The following is a 9725-nucleotide window of genomic DNA, read 5'->3' as shown; positions in this document are numbered from 1 at the left end:
CACTCAATAAAATTTTGCACTCATTCTCCAAGACCATGTGTCATCCGATTATTCTGGTACACCAAGGCAAGAACCCAGGATACAGAAAGCCCTCCATCCTTGCAACAAGGTAGAGGGTCTAATTGAGCTGGTTAACACAGGCTGCCTATGGACAGCAAACTAAGAGAGCACCCTGTAACACACGCCCACTGGGGCTTCAGCTGCAAACATTCACCCCTAGACACTGCCTAGATAGGAGCCCCACAGCCTGCCTGACTGTATGCTCCCCTAGAGGTTTGAGCAACAGGGCACTGAAGAAGCCAGCCACCCCACCAGATGAGCCCCCAGTTGAAACGAGAAAGTTTCCCTTGTTCCACTTGCCCATTGGTACTCATGGCCAGCACCTGCCAAGGTCGCCGGGCTCAGGGATAAGGGGTGGAGCATAAAAGGAGGACACTCACTTTCTCTCTCTGTCATACCCTGAGTGTTTGCTGAAGAAGGAATGGAATGAGGAACACTTCTATTTTCTGTCTTTCAGAATGAGCAACCAGTTCTCACCACCGCCAGCTTATACTCCTCTGGAGTGTATCCTGAACCACTGGGACTGCTTTGACCCTCAGAATCTGGTGGAAAAATGCCTTATTGCCCTCTGCACAAAGGTTTGACCAAATTATGATTTACAGGATGGACTGGATTGGCCTCAGGAAAGAGTCATTCATTTCGATACCATCTGGCAATTGAAACTTTTCTGTAGACATGAAGACAGATGGTCTAAGGCCCCATATGTACATGCCTTCTATGCCTTGCAAAGCAATCTAGACCTTTGCTGACAATGTGGGATTGATCCAGCCCTCCTGTTTGCCACCTCAGGAATTCCCAGGGCTTGCCAGGGGCAAGCCCAGGGAATTAAAGATATGAGTCCCAGAAGCACCCCCAGAAGAGAAGACAGCTCCCTCTAGCCCTGCCCCACCCTCTCTGGGTCCACCCTGACTTCCCTATTCAGCTTCCACCTCTCACTTGCTGCCTCCTAGAAATCCTCACTCTAGACATCCCCAATCTCACTCTTGCCCCTGCAACAGATGCCCAGTGAATTCTGGCTCAGTAAGGTCCAGGCCCCTTTCTCCGTATAGGATTTAAAGCAAATTAAGGGGGATGGTGGCAAGTTTTCAAATGACCCTGATAGATATATAGAGGCTGTCCAGAATTTCACTCAAATATTTGAACTCTCCTGGAGAGACATTATGTGACTTTTAAATCAGACCCTGACAGACACTGAGAAACAGGCTGCTCTGCAAGCAGCAGAGAGATTTGGGGATGAGCTTTGCATCACATATAGCATGAGGGAAGGGGGTGAATATTATCCAACTGGAAGAGAAGCAGTATCAGTGAATGACCCTAAATGGGATCCCAATGATGAGGTGGAAGACTGGAGTGACTGGAGTCACTTTCAGGTGTGCATAATAGAAGGCTTACATAGAACTAGGACCAAGGCTCTCAATTATACTAAGTTGTCCATGATCGACCAGGAATTTGATGAAGATCCCACTGCCTTCCTGGAAAGGCTAAGAGGGGCCTTGGTAAAGCACACCTCTCTATCTCCTGATTCAGTCGAGGGACAACTAATCCTAAAGGATACATTTATTACTCAGGCAGCCCCAAATATCAGGAGAAAGTTGTAGAAATAGGCCCTGAGACCAGATAGTACATTAGAGGACCTCCTGAAAGTGGTTACCTCAGTCATTTATAATAGAGACAAGGTGGCCTGGGAAAGAGAGAGGAGATACAGATATTCCCAGGGTGCACATGTTCACTGCTAAACATATGGCAAGAAGAGTTATCTCTCTTCTAAAGTTTAACCTTTCCCAATACAAGGTTTAATTTCTTTCACTAGGGTGAAACAGCTCAGGTACAATGCTGTTGTTAGTATATTTTACTTTTGTCTCTGCAATCTTTGGCGCGAAATTCTTTCCTTGTAAAATACACGTTCAATCATGCATACTTAACCTTATAAAACTTTTTTCTCTCCTACACCTAGAAGATGTCAAAATGATACAGGATTTCTGGGAAGGGAAGAGCATGGTCCCTTTAAATAATAAGAAAAGCGGGGAGGGGAGGTGCTGGGGAGAGGACGATGCGGTCCCTGGCTAGGGCTCCACCCTCAAGAACCTATATGAGGACAGACACTCCTGCCTTTGCACTCAAATATTGCATTTCCCAAGATCACCCTGGCCCACCACGCCTCCATCCTGGACCTATAAAAACCTGAGATCCTAGCAAGCCAGAGACAGAAGCTGCTGGCCAGTGAGAGGAACATATAGGCAGAAGAAGACACAAGCAGCTGGTCTTCAAGACCACGTTGGCCGAAGAGCACACCAACAGATGCTGGCATGCCGGCAGGCCATCGACCAGTGGAACAAGGCTGAGTTTGGCCAGGGCAGTAGGAGGAGTGGCCCAACTCCAGGTAAAAACCATCTCCCTTCTACCTCCCCCATCAGCAGAGAGTTACTTCCACTGAATAAAACTTAGCACTCACTTTCCAAGCCCACGTGTGATCCAATTCTTTGGGTACATCAAGGCAAGAACCAGGGATACAGAAAGCCCTCTGTCATTGCAACAAGGTAGAGGGTCTTACTGAGCTGGTTAACACAAGCCATCTACAGATGGCAAACTAAGAGAGCATCCTGTAACACATGCCCACAGGGGCTTCAGAAGCTCTGAACATTCACCCCTATACCAGACACTGTATTATACGCCTTACTTATACAACTGTTTTTTGTTTCCCCTAAAAAAGACACTGTCATGGGGTCGGAGCCCCACAAACTGCCCATCTGTATGCTCACCTAGAGGTTTGAGCAGCAGGGAACTGAGGAAGTTAGCCATTCCCCCATTGGATTGGTATGTTTAATGTTTCCATCACATGTCCAGTGAGGGAGACAAAGGAACCTTTCCCATTTCTTTTTTTTTTTTTTTTAATACAGAGTCTTGCTCTGTCGCCCAGGCTGGAGTGCAGTGGCGCAATCTCGGCTCACTGCAAGCTCCGCCTCCTGGGTTCAAGCCATTCTCCTGCCTCAGCCTCCCGAGTAACTGGGACTACAGGCGCCCGTCACCATGCCTGGCTAATTTTTTGTATTTTTAGTAAAGACGGGGTTTCACCGTGTTAGCCAGGATGGTCTTGATCTCCTGACCTCATGATCTGCCCACCTCGGCTTCCCAAAGTGTTGGGATTACAGGTGTGAGCCACCACGCCCGGCCAAGCTTTCCCATTTCAATAACGTGCACTATACATTGATTTGGCAATTTTTACTTATACTTTTTGTTTTATCCAGGGCTTCCTGCAAGTGCAAGAAAGTGGTATAATTTTGTGTCTCAGATACAATATTTGTATATTTACTACTATTGAGGGCTGCAATCTAATCTGAGGCCCAGAGTCTTCTTCCCAGATTACTGGTTGGCAGAGGTTCCTTGCTTTTGCTGGGGTAGAACACTTGCTTTCTTGCCGAATGGCAGTGTCTAAGATCTCACAATATAACTTGTGATTCAATAGAATTCTTCGTTCTTCCTTTATTGAGCAATCTTTAAGCAAAGTTAAGCAGGAGTCATAGGAACAGGAATATCTAGTAAATCTGTAGTCTTTCAACCTTTCTGCAACGTAGCTTCAAAACAATGTGTCTTGCATCTCAATGGAATATGTAGGGATTTGAAATTTAAATGACTTTTTCCTATAGGAAGAATAAAATTGATTTTAACAACATCAAATTTAATGCAGTTCACACACTCATGAATTACTTATTAACACCCCGAAAACATGTTTTCCATAATTAATTTATCATTTCATACATCAACTGACTAACAATTATTCTGAGCTAAGTATCAGTGATAGCATTAGCTACCCTACCATCAGTTGTTCCTGATGGAAATGTTCAGGCTTCAGTAAATCAGGCAGAAAGGACTGAAAAGACAGAGAAACCTTCAAAGTTCCATCACACTGTGCAAAGACTACATTCTCTTTCTTTTCAGAAATGTCCCAGCAAGGAAATTTTGTGAATACCATGGTTCTTGCTCCTTTACCAATCACTCTTCCTATCTTAGTCATATTTTCACAGACTTTATGAGTAAGATGAATGGAGTCAGGATGGGCAAGAGTGGTATGACATGAGCAAGGTGGTTCATAGGCAGTAAGTAGCACTTTCAATGTGCAGAAAACTGAGCTGGGAGAACAGTCTGTTCATTACAGCATTGCGAGGCCAGTCATGACCCATGGACCAGGAAAAGTTAGATGATTCAGCTACGACATCCAAGTGTACTGGTTAAAAGAGTTTCTGAGAAACATTAGACATACCAATCCAAAGTCTTGTTCATACAGATTTGGTTTCAGAAGTAGGAAGTGAAAGTAGGGATTTGCATTTTTAACAAACAAGCCAATGTCTTTCATGACCAGATATTCAGGTTTTCCAAACTGTGTGACCCAGTATAGAAATATAAAGATCATTAGCTTCAGTGACACTCAGGATTTCAAGAAGATGGAAAAGGTATTTTGAAAGCCACACAGAAAGTTTATTTTCATTTTTATGTAGAAAACCTAGAAATAATAACTAGAACTCCTAATGATAAAGATGACCCACTACAAGACACCTGAAAATGTTTGACTGTCCCCAAGTGTACCTGTTTCAATAAAAGAACATCTGTACTCTATGTTGTAGTAACTGAAATAAAGTTTCAATGTTTTCAGTTTCTGGAATTAGACTCCCAACCCATCTCTAATATTTTTACACACATATTTAGAAAACATAGTATACACAGAATTAAAGGATGGAATTAAGGAACCAAAAGTTTTCTGGTACTAAACTATTCAAAGGAACATTGTTTACAACCTCTGAAACATTATTTTAAGCAGTCTCAGTGGGGAAAAGTAGCCACAGAATTCTAATACAGATTTTTTTTATACCAGACATTGTACTATATGCTTTACTTATATCACTGCTTTTTTTTTTCCTCTAAGAAATACTCTTTTGGGGAGAAGAGCCTGCATGCCCCAAGGTTTCCTAAGTTAGTCCCAAATGACCAGCAATGCTGGTAAAATATCTCATCTGAAAAAAATCTGTGACCATTACATAACATAATATAATCATATATGAAATTTAAAATACCATTTAGATTATTTAATACCTAAACCTTAAAATAAGTTAATGTTTCAGTAAGATCAATGATATTTATATTGTGACTTTCCAATATAAATTGTTTACCATCACAAACATCCTGGTTCATCACTCTATATCTCCATAACCATGAAGATTAATATTTCACAAATTCCTCTAATATTTAGAGCAATTTCAATATGTCAATGTCATCAGTCCCATTTAATGCATGAGAAAAATAAGTCTTAAAAAGCAAGTCATTTTTCAAAGTCATATGCAAATAGGGCTTATAAAATCTGTGATTTCAACAGCTGTCCATTTGACCTTAAAGCCCGTACTATTCCTACTAAACTTCTTGTCTTACGGAAAAGGAGCTTGTTTTTAGAAATAATAAAAGATAACACACCAAGAAATGCTTAAGTATCGTGAAAGATTTAGTTTAAAATACTACTTAAATATGATATAACTATAAAAGAGCAAGACTTCATTACTACTTAATAATCAGCAAATATTATACCTTTTGTGGCTACATTGTGCTCTGCACTCTTATTAGAACCAAGTGATAGCAGCAGGAGGCAGACAAATGCCTAGGAAGATGGGGCATGTCTCCAGTGAAAACCCCACCTCCAAGTCAAAGACAGTTTAAAGCCTGAAAGCCAAGTTACAAGTCAAATCCATGGACCAGATTGGGAACTTCTCTTCCCATTTGGTGCACTTTTCTCTGATTGATCCCCACCCTTCACCTACTTTGCATGTATCTACCTTTTCCTAATTGGTTTTCTACACTGCCATGCCTGCTTTTGAGTGAAGACTTTTCTTTAGCCTTTCTTTGCATACTCACAAACCAATTAGAACGTACCTCCTTATTCTGAGTCCGTAAAAGCCCTAGAGTCAGCCACACTATTGGGAGAAACGTCCCCAAGCATGGGGAACCACCCCTGCATCCCCTTTCTGATAAGAGCTGTTCTATCACTCAATAAAGTCCTTCTCCTCTCTCCTCACTCTTCAATTATTAGTGTTTCCTCATTCTTCCTGGATGCAGGACAAGAGCTTGGGACCTAGCAAATGTGAGCATAGAGAAGGCTGTAACATCATGGCTGTCTGCCCTCTACTTTTCCTGTATCTATAATCTTGAAATATAATGTGACTTTGTAACTATTCTCATTAAAAGATGCCCCACTTGACAGAAGCAGTGGTAGGACTGAGCCAGCCCCAAAGCCTCCAGCCGAGGTGGGGCAAAGGCATTGCCAGCTAGGTGTCTCTGGCTGGCAAAAATCATCAAGAAAAGTACTGTGCCACAGGAGAGTAAGATATAGTTTGTAGTTCCTAAGGAGTGAGTAAGTAACCCAATAATAATTTTCATGATAAATGTTCAGTATAAAGTACAGAATCTATGCTCTATATTTGAAACTAAACAAATTAAATGTATAGTCAAAACCTGCCTCCATAAGTGGGTGAAATTCCTTGCATATGTTTGTATGGTTATCCAGCTATGACTTAATTTGACTAAAAAGTTGTGAACTATTGTGATACATTATTATGACATTTCTACTTTTCCTGTATCTATAATCTTGAAATATAATGTGACTTTGTAACTCTTCACATTAAAAGATGGAATTGTCTTTAATACAGGTGGCTTTACAACTTGCTTTGGCCAATGTAACAGTAGCAAAATTGAAGCAAGAATATACTTGAAAATTGCTCCTGTGTTAAGCTTGCCATCTCACTGCTTGTGGAGCTCTGATGTCATGTGAACAACCCTAGACAAGCCAGCTAGCGGGTAACACACAAGAGAGACTACATCTACCCCAATCATCCCAGACCAAGCTGTTATAAACCAGCCAGCTCCACATATTATTACCCTGTAGATAACAGCTGTGTAAGGGATGAGACCAAATAAGAACAACTGCCCGTATGAAACAAACCCAAAGGTTTTACTAACAAATCATGAGTTAAATAACTGATTATTGTGTTAAGTCTTAAATTATTGGGTAGGTGTTTACACAGGACTAGATAACTGATACAATTGGAAAATAGAGAGTTCCCTCAGCATCCAAGTACTGACTATAAGAGAGAATGAGAAACAGCAACTGGAAAGGAGGGGTGGGGGGGGAGATGATATTTACATGTGAATGATTGACAGTAGATGGAAGCAGAAAGTTCAGATATATCCTGCCTTATAAGTTATATTATCTGCATGAAATGAGAGGTTGGATCTTCTGAGAATCAGGTGGTGAGATAGTGAGATGCATGAGAGTAATAAAAGTGTGAAATATATTCTGAGGGAAAGGGAAACAGAGATGACAAGGGACTCTTGAAAATGCTTAATGTCCTACTGAATTCGGGGAATCTGAAATTGTTGGAGGATTTGTTGTAGATTAACATGAGCCATTCCCTAGAAGTTATTACACTTTTGAAGTCCCAGAGAAACTTAAAAGGAAGACATATAGCATATAGCTAGCAGAATCTAGAGGTCTTGCTTCAGCAAATATTATACCCCTGAGTAATTGAATTCAGTGAAAATCTGAGTCCATATTTGGCTCAAAAAGAGAAATCTTTAAAATGATTTCCTGAACCAAATACTAAACTCCTATCAATACCCCTGTGTACAGGCATCAGATATCACCCACTGGCAAACAGGGAAGAATTTTGAGAGGAGGTTATTAGTTGAGACTATTTTTGAGATGGTTCTGAATTATTATTACCCAATAGCTTTTATCTATACTATTCTAAATAAAACAGAGCGAGACACTTAATAACAAACACAATCATTCCCATATAATATTCTAACCGAGATTTTGAACAAGCATTACTGACATTTAAATATACTTACATGATTCTGTAGCTGAGAGTGAGACATCAAACTCGTATAAGCAGAGAGTAGAATGGTGTTTATCAGAGGCTGGAGGTGGGAGAATGCGGAGATGTTGGCCAAAGGTTACAAAGTTGCAGTTAGATAGAAGAAATAAGTGACAGATATTTAAGGTAATGGATATGTTAATTAGCTTGAGTCACTCATTCCACACTGTATACATACAACATAACATCACTGTATACCCCATAATTTTTATAGTTATAATTTGTCAAAAACAAAATAATAAAAAAGAAACTCCCATCCTTAATATGAATATTCTAATTCAATTTCCTGGGAGTAAAAGGGAAACAATTTTTACAAATCTCTGACTAGTCAACCTTAAGGATTAACTAATCACTCTTCTCCCACAGCACATGATCAAAACAAAGTTTCCTAGGTTTCAGACCTCCCTTTAATTGCAATGCAGGATCAATAAATATCATTAACACTATTATGCATCATCTATTTTCTTCTTATTGACTCTTTTCTTTCCATTTCTTTCTTCCTTCCTTCCTTTTTTCCTTCCTTCCAGTCCTTCTTTTTATGAATTTTATTTAATGCTTCCATGTGACTGAAAATAATCTTTTGCTAAAAGTTTAAATGTAATTAGATAGTTTTGTTCCCACATTATGTCCATCTTAGTCATTCTTTACCACATTATTCTATTTTGTTCATGAAAATCAAATTAGTTGATATTTTTGTTAAACAGCATTTTTCACAGTTTGAAAACTGTATCAGTTTGCTATTACTGATAGTAGTAGTCCTTACTAGTATGAAATATTGTTTTAGTTAGTTATTTTTGTATTTGTTAATCATCTTGCAAGCTAGGACAAGAGCCTGATGAAATAAAAGATTATCTGTCTTACTCATTGCTGTCACCTGCACCTAAAAGAGTGCCTAGCATATTTTAAATGTTCAATAACTAATTGTTGGAAAAATAAATGTCACCATATAACTCAAAGGTTCATGGCAAAAATAAATACTGATGTGTAGTAAATTGTAAACTTAAAAAACCTATTTCTAAAAGACAGAAAAAAGTTAACTTCTGAGTTCAATTTTGGATAGTGGAAAAGTGTGCATAGCATATACATATTTGTAATTCACACACTAATATTGAACGTAATTCCACAAAAGTTTTCTAAGAGTATTTTGAGCAATAACAACATTTTTTTTTTTGAGATGGAGTCTCACTCTTTTGCCCAGGCTGTAGTGCAGTGGTGCCACCTCAGATCTCTGCTCACTGTAATCTCTACCTCCTGGGTTCAAGCAATTCTCCTGCCTTGGCCTTCCAAGTAGCTGGAATTATAGGCATCCACCACCATGTCCGGCTGATTTTTGTATTTTTAGTAGAGACCAGGTTTCAGCATGTTGGCCAGGCTGGTCTCAAACTCCGATCTCAAGTGATTCTCCCACCTAAGCCTCCCAAAGTGCTGGGATTACAGGCGTGAGCTACCACACCCAGCAACAACTCTTGTAATAAAGATAAAGCCTCTCAATAGGCACAATTGAAAGAAAGCCCACAATTCTACTGTATATGTGTTAATTTTCTAGTTATAGTGGGACATCAGTAGTAGTTGATAAATTCATAATATATACGTATTTACAGAATGTTTAAGATTTCTCAAATATTTGGTATGTTTTTTGCACATGTTGCAGAATTTAATCTTTACAACAGTCTTCCATTTTGTAATAGCTCTCTCTCTATATATAAATACACGCACACACACACATTTATATACTTATGTTGTTTTGCAAGT

Source organism: Macaca nemestrina, chromosome 16 (assembly GCF_043159975.1).
Source record: "Macaca nemestrina isolate mMacNem1 chromosome 16, mMacNem.hap1, whole genome shotgun sequence".
Lineage (NCBI taxonomy): Eukaryota > Metazoa > Chordata > Mammalia > Primates > Cercopithecidae > Macaca > Macaca nemestrina.
Note: the sequence above shows the minus strand (reverse complement) of the source record.